The sequence below is a fragment of the Momordica charantia genome (assembly GCF_013281855.1).
Source record: "Momordica charantia cultivar OHB3-1 chromosome 1 unlocalized genomic scaffold, Mcharantia_2.0 BLBB01000001.1, whole genome shotgun sequence".
NCBI classification, from domain to species: domain Eukaryota; kingdom Viridiplantae; phylum Streptophyta; class Magnoliopsida; order Cucurbitales; family Cucurbitaceae; genus Momordica; species Momordica charantia.
This window is the reverse complement of record NW_028275157.1, coordinates 13,942,314-13,959,420: the sequence shown is the minus strand read 5'-3', so window position 1 is coordinate 13,959,420 and position 17,107 is coordinate 13,942,314. Positions and strand designations below refer to the sequence as shown.

Sequence of the window (17,107 nt, the reverse complement as noted above, 5' to 3'; positions counted from 1 at the left end):
TCCTATTAGGGTTTTGTTTTTCTTTTTCGTTTTTTCTTTTTCCAAATTGCTAAAGCCGCCATTTTTCTTTTCGCTGATAAAAATTAAAATATACAGATTTCGTTTTTTCTTCATGGCTTGTGAATTTTTAGAATTTATTCTGCTGCCAATGTCATCATTGGAACTATATAAAAGAAAAATAGAAATTACACTAAATGGATAAAATAAATATGTATTTATTAAAATACCATTATTTTTTTTATTTTTATCCCGAATAATCATTATGGGTTAATTCATTGATAACAATTTCAGGCTAAAATTTTAATATTTTACAAATTTTTTTAGTAACTAAATGTATTTTTGTAGATAACATATCAACAAAAAAAATGATTATATAAATTTGTAATTTATATATATAAAATTTTAAACCTAATGTTATATTTATAAATATATATTTCTTTTTTTCGCTGTTTTGGCTGCTCTCGAAAAATAAATGGCTACAAATTTTTTTCTCTCTTTTTTTTACAAAGGGCTAAACATAGTCCTTAGTCTTGGTTGTTTCCCATTTGATTTTTATTCTTTAGAAAATTTCAATTGCATTTAAAAAATTATTTCAGATAAATATTGAAATTAAAACTTTTAGAAAAAAAAATGACTAAATTATATATTTGGTGAAAATAACCTAATAAGAATATCATATTGAAGGAAAAGGTACATACATTCTGTTGGTGGTACAAACTTTTTTACTGCCAGGGGTGTGATCTGTGAATATCTTTTTCTTTTTTATTGAATTGACATTTACATTTTCGATTGTTTGCTAGTCAATTTATGGTTCGTTTATAATTGTTTGTTCAAATAATTGCTTCTTTTCTAGAATATTACCTCACATGTAAGATTGAGAGATTTTAAATAATTGATTTGTTGTTGAAAAAGAAAAATCATCTGTAGTATGTAGTATAGAGTAAAGTATTGTTAGGTAAATTTTAATCTTAAACATGAAACAATTATATTATAGTATATAGTAAATTTACTAAGATGTTGTGATTTATATATAATAACAAAAATAAACATACTGTTATAATTTGTGGAACTTTTTTTATAGTTTATATATTTTTTAAAGATAATTATTTAAAATGTTATAGACTTTGGGCTTAAATTCATATTTTGTTTACTCTAGATTATTTCTTAAATATTATAACAATTTGTATTAAAGAAAACACATTATAGTGCAAATGTTTTTTTAGAAAGGGTTGAAATTGGAACTTTAAAATTAGAGTAAACAGTAAACACACGCTCTAGTACCAAATTAGAGTTTTAAATTAATACTTAGTCAACAAACCACCCAATGTAAATGAACATGTTTGATTTTAAATTGATTCATTCACGATCAATTTAAATCAATCCCAAACGAGATCTAAGTGAAAATGATTAAGAAGTATTACGGTTAGAGGTCAGGATAGAAAATGTACTATAAGATTACCTAGTTTAGACATTATTATCGTAATACTCGTCAAATTTCACTATCTTGCTAAGTTAATATAAGTTTCAAAATTGGTTGAAATATGTACTAAAGAGTTTATAACCCCTATTTCTTCATGGTTATATATATATATATATATATAGTTAGTCACTTAATAGCTTTATTAGTCACACCTAGTCCAATGGTCCATTTGATGTAGTTTGACAAAAAATGGTAAATCCTCGTCAAAACCTATTGTAATACTACGAGCGGTTTGGTGGGTTGCTAACGTGTACAATAGATTGGCGCTACATGCATAAAGAACAAAAGGTATGCTACTAGCAAACTCCACTGCGATCTCATCAAGCCTCATACCTTTTTAATGTTTCAAATGGCGGGATACAAGTCACCTCGTCTAGTGGGCTACGATTCTGGTCCCATTAGTGGTTCAGCTATGTATATGATGGATTCATCTATGCCTCAAGTGATTTTTATTGTCTCACTCTAAGTCATAAAATCACCTCTACAATTCACATAATTTATATGGTTGTACTAAAGCTACCTTCTAATTCACGGTCTGATCGACTAAAGTTATATTGTAAGTCTTACCATATGATTTGGCTCGTGCTCCCTACTTTCACATAATAATTTAATTGTCAATTACATAGTGTAAAACACTGATAGATGAATAATATAAATATTTAGTATAAAATAAAACAAATGTTATTTAATTAGTAGGCTAATTTATATATTATGTGTTTTTTTTTTTGACTTCATGTGTTGAATTCTTTTTACTATTTAGAAGGGAAAGAAAATCAAATTCTCATATCATTTAAATGGGTGATGAAATAATATAAATATAGCTTAAATTAAACCAACACCATTACAGTAGTGGTTTTATTGATATATTTTTTAAATAATATGAATGAAAATGCTTCTAAAATATCAACAACGAAACTTTTGGATAATAGTGTGTATTTTTCATAGATGAAATGATGATATCTATTTGTTCAATTTTACAGATGAATATAGCAAGAATCAATAATATTTTTTATAAGTTAAAGATTTAAAATATTCCCACTTTTATAATGCTACATTCTAAGAATAATATATTTCTTTTAATCATGTTTACTTTTAAAAACATTACAACTCAAATTTGAATGAAAATTGGAACTTATGAAAAGGAAAGTTACTAATATCTCAACGTTAACTTCATGCTTTGAGCTTTTTTTCTCTCTCTCTCTATGCTTGATGGTTGAATTGATGATTTAAAATTGAGATCTTTTGTTTTTCATGACCACTATCAATAATTCTACCTTCATTATTTATATATATATATATATATATATATATATATTCTCATATTTGATCTTATATCTTCTATTATACCACATGACAAAAGTTCGGTTGAAAAATGTGGTGGATGTGATCTTTTGAAATTTAATAACCCTTGATGTCATTGTTTGCTTTAATTGTATGATTATATAATAACAACTCTAAAGATGAAGATTTTCCGATTTCTAACTTTATTTTCAACTTTTGTCTATTTTGATTCTTGTACTTGTAAAACGTTTATTTAGTCTATGTACATTAATAAATGAATAAATATTTTAATCAATTGTCTTTAATCTCATTATTCCGATCAGCGTTCCAACACATATATTCAATAATTTTGTCAAAATTTGTCAAACTTTGTATTAAAGAAATTTCTTTTGAGTATAGAATCAATACATTAAAACTACCGCCATCTAAAAGTGTTGACCAAAATTGATGTTTACAAAAATATATAAAAAGGTTAAAATTATATGAACTAGAATAGATAAAGTTAAAATTAGATGAACTAAAGTAGATATTTTAAAAATATTTAGTGAGAGCACATGAAAAATACAATATTTTTAATATATATATATATAAATAAAAGGTTAAACGGCGTCGAATGGGGCTAAAAAAGCGGGGCCTACAACAAGGTATGGGGGAGGGTCGTGTGACAAGAGGAGTGGATTGGAGTCGCTATCGTTATCCACATCGTGCGCCAAATATCCCATCAACCCGCTGGTGCTGCCATGTTGAAAATGTGATGAATCATTGGCACCATATAAAATAAATAGCTCTCTTTCTCCAATAATAAAAAATTAAAAAAAAAAGATAAAAAAAAGCAATAGTAATAGTAAGATATATATATACACACACAAGCCTCTGCTATTAAATTTTTGTTATACATTTATAGATTTGATATTGACATGAGAAATAAATTGATATTTTTATAATATTATTAAAAAAATTATCAAATATATGAAAAATATCAAAATAATATTATTAGTAAGAACATATTATTAATACTAATATTTTTTATTGATTTAAAAAGTGTAATCGTTTAGTTTACAGGTATATAGTTTTTTTTTCTTTTTCCAACGGTACAACCAAATTGTAAAAATGAAATATTCAAACTTATAAATTATAACCCATAATTAATAGATGCAAATTGTTCCATAATATTATAATTTTGTCCTAAAGCTTCAAAATTGTTTTACTAATGCAAATTAAATGATGGAATTGAAATCGAATAAAAATACTGAATTGAATAAATTTTCAAACGTTTTACAGAATTATTTTTTACTTTTGTTTTTATTTTTTCTTTTTAGAATTGGGTAGACGAATATTTAATATTTAATATTTAAAGGTGTTTTTAAAAGTCTCAACTTAAGTTAGATACGTATATACTACTAGAAGATCGTAAATTCAAATACTCATCCCACGCATTGTACTAAAAAAATTGTTTTAAAAAAAATGTTTTGAAAGGTAATATTCAAAAGTATTAGTTAATATAAAATATTACTTTTTGATAATTGCGTCATCATTTTATTATTCAAATTAAATGGTAACTTTAAAACATACGAATTGAAAAGTACCCGGTAATTATATATAAAAGCCTTTTGTTGTTATTAAAAAGATTTAAACATCATTATTTCAATAGAAGAAAAAAATCAACAAATAATAATTACATATGGAAAATTTTATATTTTATTTATACATAATAATAAATTTTATTTTTAATTTTCTTGTGTCATGCTCGTGGTACAGGATAATACTTTTAAAGGAAGACACACACAATACAATGGTTATGCACCTAACATGGGATGGTTTGAGAATCAAATTAAATTAAAAAATGAAATAGTTTGATTGTCATTCTAATTATAGTAATATATCATATTAATTAGTTACTAAAAGATGGTTTTATATGTCACGTTCGCATAAAGAAAATGTCGAACTATCCTATTTTCTTGCATTTTATTAGTCTAATAAATGACATTTCAATAAATTAACGATTTCTAAAAAGTGAAATTTACCCTTACTTCTTAAAAAATATCTCAGCTTACGAAGTTTAAAATTAGTAAATTAAAATTCAAAAATGCATCTTAGAAAACTTATAAAATTTCAAACACTTTTTTTAAACTAAAATTTCCAACTAGTCAGGAGTGCGAGAACTCCACTCTTCGTTAAAGCATCTTCCATCACTTTATTCGCTATGAACTAGGATGATTTTAATTGTGATCTATCAAACCTAAATCCGCCGCAAAATTCTAAACATGTTCAAAAGAAATAAAAAAACAAATTATATAAATTATTGATGAAGCTAGTTTAATTTTAAGGAGAACAGCCAAACAAAAACAAAAATCAAGCCAGTTCTAAATATCCAGCCTTAATAAAGGCTTGGTGGTTTTCAAGGATAAGCGATACAAATTACAAATGATATGAAGAAATAATTAGGAAATAAATACATTTTTATCATTTTTCTTGTCAATTAGGGAACTATGACTTTTCCCTTTATTTATTTATCTTTTTAAGTAAAATGGATAAGATTTGGCGGATCTCGATCATGCTTCCAGCTCAGGCGTGTGAAATTAGGCCCTCGTGTGGGTCCGCCATTGTATAAAATATTTCTCTCCTAAATCAATAATCTTATTATTAGATTAAAATGTAGTTTTTTCATTGTTTACTTTTTTACTTTTTTTTTGGCTTCTAAAAAGTATATAAAAGGCTTATTTTAGTAAATTTTAATAAGTTATACACCAAGTAAATTTACCAATACCTTATGATTATTAAATATAGCGTACAACTTGTTGATGCATGTTTTTTTAGTAGGATGGCACATGAACTACAATTTTGATGAAATATGTACTAGTATGGTGCTCGACTACTGCTCTATGTTGCTTAAGGTAGTGAGAAATTGTAGGGAACAAAGCAGACACAATGCAGAGAAAAGGAAAATGGCCTTCAATGAGGTCTGTGACTTCCCTACTATTAAATAGTAGAAAAGTAATCCACGTGTTACATGACTATTGGAGAGACCATAACAGAAAAGAGGAAAACATAAAAACTATAAACAGGGATAAATTAAGCTCTAAACACAATTAACAAAATACTTATTTTAACATCCCCGCAAGTGAACGGGACTTGGGAAGAACCGTGAGCTTGGTACGAAGATTGCTAAAACGTGGAGAGGCCAATGCTTTTGTCATTATATCAGCAAGTTGATTTTCGGAAGGGACAAAATGAATGAGGAGTTGTCGACGAGCGACACGCTCCCGTATAAAATGGTGATCTATTTCAATATGCTTTGTGCGATTGTGCATCACTGGGTTGGCAACAAGATATGTGGCACTGATATTGTCACACAAGAGAAGAGGCGGAGAGGAAGGTGATAAGGCAAGCTCATGGAGGACCGATTGAACCCATATAATTTCTGCAGTTGCGTTCGACATACCCCGATATTCAGACTCGGCATTTGACTTGGATACTACTTTTTGCTTTGCAGAGTGCCAAGAAATTAAAATTGGACCAATAAAGGTACAATAGCCACTGGTGCTGCTGCGGTCATCTGGGCAACTAGCCCAATCGACATCAATATAGCAAGTTACATTATGAAAAGAAGTTCAAGTGAAGGAGATACCTGAGTGAAATAGAGCCCTTCAAGTACTGAAGAAGCCGCTTGACAGCCTGCATACGAGATGTGGTTGGTGCATGTAAGAATTGACACAACTTGTTGACCACAAAACAAAATTGATATCTGGGCGTGCGACAGTACAATATTGCAAGGCTCCAACTAAGCTATGCCACTCTGTGGCATTTTCAAGGGGTGATCCATCATGTATGGAGAGGGAGGGTCCAACTGCCATAGGTGTAGGGGCTGGTTTGCAATCCATCGTGGTTGTTCTTTTCAATAAATCAAGTATGCAATACTCTTGTGACAAGTGCAAGGCACCGGGTTGCCTTGTAATTTGAATATCCAGAAAAAAGGAAGCATCACCCAAATCCTTCAAGGAAAAACATCTATTGAGATCAGAGATTAAACGTTGCAAAAGAGAAATATTGTTACCGGTAACAAGAATGTCATCAACGTAGATAAGGAACACAACAATATTCTGCCAATCCTTAAAATTCAACAAAGAAGAGTATGCTTTTGATGCGTGGAAGCTCCATTCCAACAAACATGAGTTGAGCTTGAAAAACCAAGCACACGGACTTTGTTTTAAGCCATAAAGGGATTTATGAAGCTTTAAAACATGGTTCGGGTGATGGGCTTGACAAAACTGGGTGGCTGCCACATAAACACCTCCTCATTTAGGTCTCTATAAAGAAAAGCATTATGAACGTCAAGTTGTCGAACGACCCAATTAAAGGAGATGGCTAGGGAGAGTACAATTCGTATTGTAGTTGGCTTGACAACGGGACTGAATGTTTCAAAATAATCAATGTCATACGCTTGTGTGTACCTTTGAACAACTAACCGAACCTTATAACGATCAATCTCACCATTTGGACGAAGTTTGAGTCGAAAAACCCATTTACAACCAAGCACTTTTCAGTATGGGGGAAGTGAGACAAGAGACCACGTGTTGTTTCTAATTAGAGCATCATACTCAGCAACCATAGCTAGTTTCCAATCCGAATTTTCCAATGCTACTTTATAGTTGGTAAGTTCCAAAGGTAATGTAAGGACAGAGGAGGGGAGGGCGGATAGCCAAGCTTCTGGTTTAAAAATTCCAGCTTTCAAACGAGTGATCATAGGATGAATATTGGTTGAGATAGGTTGAACGGGTGAAGTGGCCGGTATAGGAGAGGATGTGGGTGATAGTGAATAAGGGGTTGCAGATGAGGTCAAGGGGATTGGGTGGGGGTGGAAGGTGTGGTAAGCATTTTAGGTTCAGGTGAAGAGGATGGTGGTGGAGATAAAGAACTATTTGCATGGTGATAAGCAGTGAATGATTCAACAGTAGGGGAAAAAGAGGGAGACAGGGGAGGGGTGGAAAGAGGAGCTGAATATGGAAGGGGTGTCGATAGAGGGAGTATTAAATGGGGGGAAGAAACAAAAGGATAATGATGATGTTCTCTAATTTTGGTAGGCAAGGAAGAGACAGAGGAGAAGACGTTTGAAGGTTAGAGATATATGGTGTAATGTGATGAGTAGCACCAGAATCCATAAACCAAGCTTCATCTGGGTGACTAGACGACTGAGAAAAAGAGAAATGAGTTTCAGTGGTTGAGTGAGCAGGCTGATGAGGTTGAAAAGTATGGAAATAAGCTTTTGTGGTGTAGTTTGAGGTGGGGTTGGGTATTGGGAATTCATGCAATGATAATACGTTGAGGCAGTATGACCAAGCTTGCCACATATTTGACATTGGGGACTGGTGGAGGGGGCTTGTTGAGGCCACTTACCCCATTTTTTATTATGGAATTGGGGTGTTGGTTTACCAAGGATACTCAGGCTGGGATTAGAAAAATGGGGAAAGGGGAAAGGGAAACCAGCCGATGATTGCTGCTATTTTATAGAAGAAACGGTTTGTTCAGGGCTGCCCGAACTTCCGGTTGAAATACCTAAGGTAGAAGACGAGTCCATTTTTTATTTTGGGAATAGAGCCAAAGCTCTGATACCATGAGAAGTTGTAAGGAACAAAGCAGACACAATGTAGAGAAAAGGAAAATGACTTTCAATGAGGTCTGTGACTTACACTACTATTAAATAGCAGAAAAGTAATCCACGTATTACATGGCTATTGGAAAGACCATAACAGGAAAACATAAAAACTATATTAGAAAGCTAAACAGAGATAAATTAAGCTCTAAACACAATTAACAAAATGCTTATTCTAACAGGTAGTACATAGTAGAAGGTGTTGAACTAAGTTTGAATTAGGTTGTAAGAGTTTACATACCTTTAAGAAGGGTGAGGCTCTGCCTTTTATAAGGGAAAAGTATTGGAAATTGTTGCTCTGCTATTGCGACGTTTGTACCTATCAATCAACAACGAACTTTCTGTTGACTACGAGAAATAACCTCTAACAACAGAATCGTCATTCTATCGAATGCCAACAGATATTGTGACAGGCGAAATCTTCTCCAAGTCAGAGTCAAGTTGAGGTGAGTTGTACTCGCTTTGTCACGAGCCCTTCTTCCTCATCATCAAGGTATCCGAACTGAGACCTAAACACATATACCTAAGTGGGGAGGGTCACATGTTGTATTATATTCTACCCCATAACACAACTTTTTTATTTTATTTTTTATCATTTTGTTATTTGTACTCTTTATACTTGACTTAACCATTAACAATTACATCGTGCCGTATCTACCCTTACTAATTACTAAAAACAGGTTAAACTTTTAAAACCAAAAAATTAAATTGGGAAAAAAAAACAAGCCGTGCATTTTTAATTAACAAATATTTCCAAACTCTCTCTAAACAAAAAAAAAAAAAACAAATACATTATCTTGAGCTACACGTAATCCTCAATAAATTTAATTTTAGGTCTATGTTACCCAAATTTATTTAAAGAATGAAAACAATGATATATTAAAAGGGATTAAATATTTGTTTTTAATAATAAAAAAATCAAATTTGAAAAATGAAGCAATGGCCGTAGGAATATTTCACAAAAAGCAAGTTAAACAATTTGCGTTCAGAATCATGTCCAGTGTTACTCCAACCCAACGTGATCCAAATTGCAAGTGTGACGCAGCGTTTTGATTCAAGACGCCAACGACTCTAAATTAAATTCTACAACGCAAAATTGTATGAGAAGCTACAATCGAATCTCCATTTAAAATAGAATTTAGAGTCTGAGGATGAATATTTTTGTTTTCTCGACTCTTTTTAAGAAAAGGAGGTGGAAAAAATTAAAATTATTAATGCAAGATTATTTAAGATATGCTGATATGATTTGAATTATATGAATATGAAGTTTCCAATTATGATTTGGGCTTTATGAGATTTATGTTTAGGAATTATATTATTTGGTTTAAATTTTATATTATTAATTAACCTATTATAAATAGATTGTATTAAGAATAAATTTAATTCAATGAAATCGTATCTCTATTTTCTTTCTTCCCTAAATTTTGTCATATGATCTAGATGTTAAGATATCATTAAATTTACCTTAACCTATTAACTTAAGTTTTTTAATTAATTAGTGGATTATTCATGTTTAATATGATATCAATATCTGAGCATTATGTTTTGTGTTCAAATTCATATCATCTATTCTCTTCACGGTTGTGTCTTATATAATTTTTCAAATTGATAAATGAGGAGAGTGTTAGATATCTAATATAAATAATCAGATTCGTATGGTTGAGCACGATAGTGCAGATGAAATATATTATTTTTAATTTGAGTGCATCTCCAACCATGCCTGATTGAAAGAAATGCATGAATTTTGCTTCCAGTTCATTTTTAAAAAATTGCTTGTCATTTTCTATCTTAAAAAAAGTTTAAAATTTTAAAGCCCATCTTTCAAATTTTCATCTGAATTTTTGAAAGATGGGGTTATAATTTCAGTAGCATCTTTTCAAGGCAGAGATTATAAATTCAAATGGCTTTTTTTGGATAACAAAAAAGAAAAAAAAATATTAAATAAATCTTTGTTCACACTTCTTTTCTTACATCATCAAACTTGATATAAAATAATAATAATAATAAAATAAAGGAAAATTGTGTAGAAAATGTTTTTATGTATTTCAAAATATTTCACTTATTTTTTTTTATTCTTTTTTTACATTTTCAAATATAGTACAAATTTTCGCTTATATGAGTAGTTTAACAAGCATTCATATTAGTAGTATATCACATATATATTGTAAATATAACAGACTCTCATATCAGACTCTCATATCAGCAGTATATCAAATATATATCAGATATATTACAGATATATTATAAATGTATATAATTTAGGTAAAGTTGTCATTTTGAAATTGGACATTCGTTTTGTTTTTTTAAGTATTATATTTAAAAAAACTAAATGTGGTTACTATTTGACTAATTTTACTGAATATTTTTTCCATGTTGGTCACTGCTTGTAAAATAAAATACATCATCAATCTTTCTGTCAATCTTCTCCTTACTAATGAAGCATTATTTAAAATTATTTATTTTTGCATTTTTCTCCAAATACTTGTCTAATGAGTTGCCCTAACCCATTTGATATTTTTTTAAAAATCACAAATTTATTAGACACAAGATTAAATTTTGTGTTAATAAATCTATGAATTTAAGAAAATGTGTAATAGTTCAATAATCTACAAGACACTTTTTAAGTCTATGGATGAACAAATTCACAAAATTAATTTTTTTAGTTCATAATGGGATGGTTGTGAACTTAAATCTCTTATCCTTTTGATAAAAATACCTTCCTTAACCAATTTTTTTTAATTATAAAATACCTTAACCTATTGAGCTATATATACTCAAATTGACCACAATATTGAAAATTTAAAAATTTATTAGGCACTTTTTAAAATGTAAAACTAATTAGACATAAACTTAGAAGTTGAACTAACGTTGTAAATTGTAGTATAACCTCAAAAAAAATTCGTAAGATGTGTGTTCATTACAAAACTGAGAGGAAATCGGTTCAAACTAGTTTCGGCCACCAAATGTTTTTTCCAACACCAAAATTGTATGGTTAAACGATTATCTCGTGAGATTAGTCGAAGTACGCGTAAACAGACGTGGATACTTACGGATATAAAAAAAAGGTACATTCCTCACACAAGTACATCTTATTTTTTAGTACAACTTATGGAGACACGCTTTAAATTATGTAGCATCAGAATATGTATGGTTTGATTCCTTAAGGCAAGTTTGAATGGAATGCATAGGCTGAGCGCATATCACCCAATAAACTTGGCATCTACCAAACACGTCTTTATCGAAAGGCAGAGTTCTTGGAATATGCCTCCGGCACACACTGCTCGATGGGGATGGGGATGGGGAGGAGAAGGGAATCTCTCATATAAATTAAAAATCATATAATAAAATAATAATGGGGTTGGGTTGGGGATTTTTTTTTTTCCTGCAAATGACTCAAAATTGTCACACATTAAAAAAAAAACTATGTACCATTTATTTTAAAGCAACATACCTATGTAGGGTTTAGATTCTTTTGGGTTAGTTTAATTCCTAATTTTTCTAGTTTTCTAATTATTTTGGATTATTTTGTTTCTACTATTATATTTAAAACACTCAAATAAGGAATAAAATAAAATTAACATGTTGCGTTTCTAATCTTGGTTTCAATCCTTAGGGTACCAAAAAAGGAATTAATTATAATTGAAAATAATTAAATAAAATAATTTCTAATTTAATTAGGTTAAGAGTGACATACCATTTTCCCATCATCTATGTTAAATTTTGTAAGAGAAAAAATCACAATTTCGATGCGACATAAAATATTCAAATTCCTTGAGTGTAACACATTAGGAATATCATACTTGTTATCATGAATTAAATATTAATGTCAACAACAATAATAGTAACATTCGAAGGAATCCTTGCCCACACATTACTATGCCCTAAATTAGAGCAAAATTTTCATATTTTAATCTTTGTGAAAATATTCTCAATCTCTCCCTACTTTCATTATAATAACGATTTAATTCATGGACTTCCAAATTTTAAAATATATCAAATTAGTCCTTATAGTTTAAAGTTTGTAACAAGTTAGTATCTATCGTGAAAAATTTTTGTCAACATTTTGATCGATTTTTATCATATATAACGATTCGGTTTTTGTAATTTATAAATACATTTGATCCATCGTCACTTTATCGATCAATATACAAAAATAATCAATATCAATAAAAAAAATCCACGACAGGACTAAAGCGTTATAAATTTTAAACTATGTACATAGATTAAATTGCTACCTACTAACTTTTGTTATCAATTTGATAATACAAGGTCTAACTCCTAAAGTACTTCAATAAGGGGTTACTTCAATAAAAATACACACCAAAATAATTTCTAAGCCTATATTACATCATCTTAAAAATTATACTAAGAATTACAAAAAAAACTATAATATAATTAATGGAATGTTGATCTTCGTTTGGAACAATTCTTGGAATTATTTTTTGGTGGAAGTGCTCGTGGGAGTTAGGAGCACATAGACTAAATTATTAAAGTGATGAATATTTGGCGGTGGTGGGTTGCTTTGCTTTTTATTTTTTGTTGGATTCTCTTTATTATTATAATTATTATTATTTATTAATTATTATTGTTTACAAACAAAATATGAAACTGTTCCTTAGCTAAAAAAAAGGTGCTAAGAAACCATGGGAGACATAGTACAAGTGATGTGCACATTCATTCATTGGCTATGCAACAAATAAGAACAAATGGCCCAACCTAACAATTATGTACCATATAATATATTGGTCTTTGTCATCAATTTTGTTGGTCCTATTAAATTATTTACCCCAAGCTTTGATAAAAGTACCTTTAAGCAATCAATTTTTTCGACAAGACTTAATTAAGGGTTTGTTTGGTATCTTTTTTGTTTCTCAGTTTTTAGTTTTTAGAAACCTAATTGTTTTTGTTTTTTGTTTCTCGTTTTTAAGAAATGTTTTTAAAATGATGTATAAATTTTTGAAATAACTAAATCAAGTTTATTGTTTATTGTTCCTCTTTCTATTTTTTTCCAAAACATAAATAGAAGCATTATTTTTGTTATTATTAGCTTATATAATGCATAATAAATCATTCAAAATAAATAAATATAACATAAAAATTTTGAATTTCGAATTTACAATTAAATTTCAATATAAAAAAATTTAAAAATTTTAGAGAATGAAAAAATAATAAGGGTTGTCAAACATGTTTATGTTTCTTTTTTCTATGAGAAAAAGCACAATAAAGTTTAAAAAAAAAACTTATTAAAATGTAGTTCTGTTTTCATTTACTAGAAAAGATGAAAGGAGAAACGATAGTTGAAACGGAATAAACATGAAGTATTTTATATAAAAGTTTTTTAAAGTATCCTTTAATAAATATATTTTTAAGATTTTAAATATAATTTCGGTTATTGATGTAAATTCTTACAATTTTGTACGGCTAAAAGGGGTGTTTTTTATTAATAATGTTAATAATAAAACTTATTTTAAAAATATTGTATTTTAATTAAAATTGTTTAAAATATGGTATGTTTTGAAATTTTTTTTTAAAAATATAGTGGTTTTAAAAAAGTAAGGGGTGGTCTCTTGACCAGGCAGGATGGTTGTCTCTTCAAGAGACGACCATACAACGTGGCGCCACCCTGGGCGCCACGTAATTTGTTATCAATTTAGGAGATGGTCGTCTCTCCATCTCATTTATTTATTTTTTATTAATCGTGGTCATCTCTTCAAGAGACGACCACATTATTTTTTGTTTAGTATTTTTAATATTTTTAAATAAAATACAAATGATTGGGTATATTTATTTATTAACTAAAAATTCACTTTAATCTCTAGTTATTATTAACTATATTAATTAAAAAATCCCTTCAAATATATTATTAATTATATTTTTAAAATAAGTTTTATTATTAATTATATTATGCTGTGTAAACAAAAATTATGATTTTATGATTTTCTTATATAATCATGAAGTTATCCATGTTAGTTCAAAATTGGAAATTAATATTATAAATAAGAGAACAATGTTTGTAGTCCGTCAATTTACAGTCTATCGATCTAATCCGTTCCACAATGGGGACGTCGCCGGTTACGATGTGGCTGACGACGAACTAGTGGTGCCGCTGGTGTCTCTTGACCTTCTGTAGGGTCTCGATCTTCCGTAGGGTTGAAGTATTGTCCATGCTCTCCACGTCCACGTCCATGGCCCCCTCCATAGCCGTACTGCGGCGGCAAAGATGGTGTGTGATACTGACTAGAACCAGGAGTCGGTATCATGACCATAGGCGTGGACGGACCAGCATCATCCTGTGTCTGTGTAAATGGTGGAATGTCTTCAACCATATGATAGATAACTTCAGGTACGGGATCGTCAAGTCGTACTGGAGCATCTTGATCTACTTGACGTCGTCCTCTACGCCTAGGGCCACGAGCAGGAGTAGGTACTTTGTACATTTGATGAAGACTCTGAAGATGCCTCCCGCCAACGTTGCACAACCTATTAATTTCGTCTGATGACGAGAGAATACTGATTTGCTCGAAAACACGCAGCCTACATGAAAAAAAATTAATGAATATGTATTTATTAATTTGAATAATTGTTATAACGAAATAAAAGATTGTATCGTAGCACCAAATGCTGCTCCTTCTTGAGTTATATATCGTCTAGTGATTAACGTATACCAGCTCATGTATCCTGGATCGCAAGTACCGTCGTCGTCGACTGGAGGATTGATAATAAGAAATTGGCTACGTATGTTCCACCTCGCCACAAAATGTGCAATCTGATCCTGCCAGGTGCTATCCCGAATGTCGATGTCATGTATCTTCTTATCCCAGCATGACACCTCTGGAATTGTTTGTTTCATACCAAATTGTCTTGTAACTCTATCAGGATGATGCCACTCCACAATATGAAAGCATATGAGTGGACTCACAGTGCACCAGATGTTATGTCCATTGACACAGAAGTCGGGTAGGTTGGCAAATTCGTTATCATATGGCTTCCAGATCATCTGAAATTGTAATAAAAAAATCGTGTAATCAATTATAAATCAATATATATTTTTACATTATAACATTTAAAAAACGTACCGAGCCTAGTGGCAAGAGGTCCAACATGTATCTATACTGGATCAACACATGTGTAGATACTTCTGTAACACAAAATTGATCTCTCCATCTACAATAATATTATAGGTTAGTACAACAATTGAATGCGTAAAAAAATTTTAAGAGAAAAATAGGACAATATTTATATCGACGTACCGGGCAGCTAATGGTCGACCCACGAGATCGTGATCTGAGATGTGACGACGTTGTGGAGCCATAGTGGGGAATCGATCCCAAGCCCATACTTGTAGAAGTATAATTGGACCAGCAATGTCACGAGAGTCAGAGCGACACGCTTTGCACAGATTTCGATACAATCACGCCAAACATGCTCCACCCCAACTGAAACGTCCAGCTACCTCGAAATCGGCTAATAGAGGGAGAAACATTAAATGCACCAAGTTGTTAGACTTATCGGCGAATAGACTACCACTGATAAGCTGCATAATATAGGCACGAGCGTATCTGACAATGGTTTCTTCATCAGCATCGTCGGCTAGATTACGAAATTGGGAGTCTAGCCAAGGTAGACTCAGCCTAGAGCCTTTAATGTGCGCAGCACCTGGAGTCACCCCAAGTAATGCTTGACAGGTGCCTCTCCAATCATAATCAACGCGACCAGTAACAGGCTCGTCATCTACTGGTAACCCAAGCTGCACCGCTACATCTTGTAGAGTGATAGTACACTCTCCATCAGGCATGTGGAATGTATGAGTCTCTGGCCTCCACCGTTCCACAAGCGCAGTAATGAAATGCCAATCTAATTGGATGAATCCCAATCTGGCGAATCCGTAAAATCCAGAAGCGCGTAATGCAGGTTCAATTAAAGGATGCAATGGGATGGTACGATCAAATACCGCATCTCTACGTCGGCAGTGCAACTCCTCGTTACACTGACCTTGCCAAACTAACTCTGATCGATGTCGAGTTTGGTCATACAATACAGATCGATCGATAGGATCTGAGTTTAATTCCATAATCTAATACAATAGATAATCATTAGTTGGAAAATTAAATATAAATTTTAAAACAATAGTCACAACACAGAGTGTCAATTAAACTAAAGGTACAATCACATAGAGTTTTCAATTACATTGACAATTAAACTAACACAGAGTACAATCACATCGACAATTAAACCAACATAAATGATTCAGACTAAAGTTTTCAATTACATCAACATCTAAGAAGGTGCTTCCCGTCGTTTCGAGGGACAACTTCTCGTGTTCTGCAATACTGTTAACACCGTCCATGTCAAATGTTTGAGAAGGGATCTCATGTTCACCCTCGAGTTCCAATTCATCAAACTCATCATCCGTCGCTGTCCTGAGTTCTATAAACCTATTATCAGCAGTTAAGTCTATATCTTCATCTAAATTAGTCGTTGGAGGTACAACTGACTCAGGTTCGGGATCAAGACATTGACTATGGTCAAGACATTGGCTGGGTCCCTCGAGATCCAATGATTCAAGAGGGATATCATGTTCACCGTCGAGGTCAAATGGGACATTCGTCATATTTCTAACATTCACATATAATTCCACTAATTGCGGACATGACAGTGCAATAGAGAACATTAAATCCAATGCATTCTGGTTCTCT

The 17,107-nt window shown here is 31.0% G+C and overlaps 1 pseudogene; it reads right to left on the bottom strand.

The window, feature by feature from the left end:
- Positions 1 to 14,452: 14,452 nt before the first annotated feature.
- Positions 14,453 to 16,482, bottom strand: LOC148213306 (serine/threonine-protein phosphatase 7 long form homolog; annotated as a pseudogene).
- Between the last annotated feature and the right edge of the window lie 625 nt (positions 16,483 to 17,107).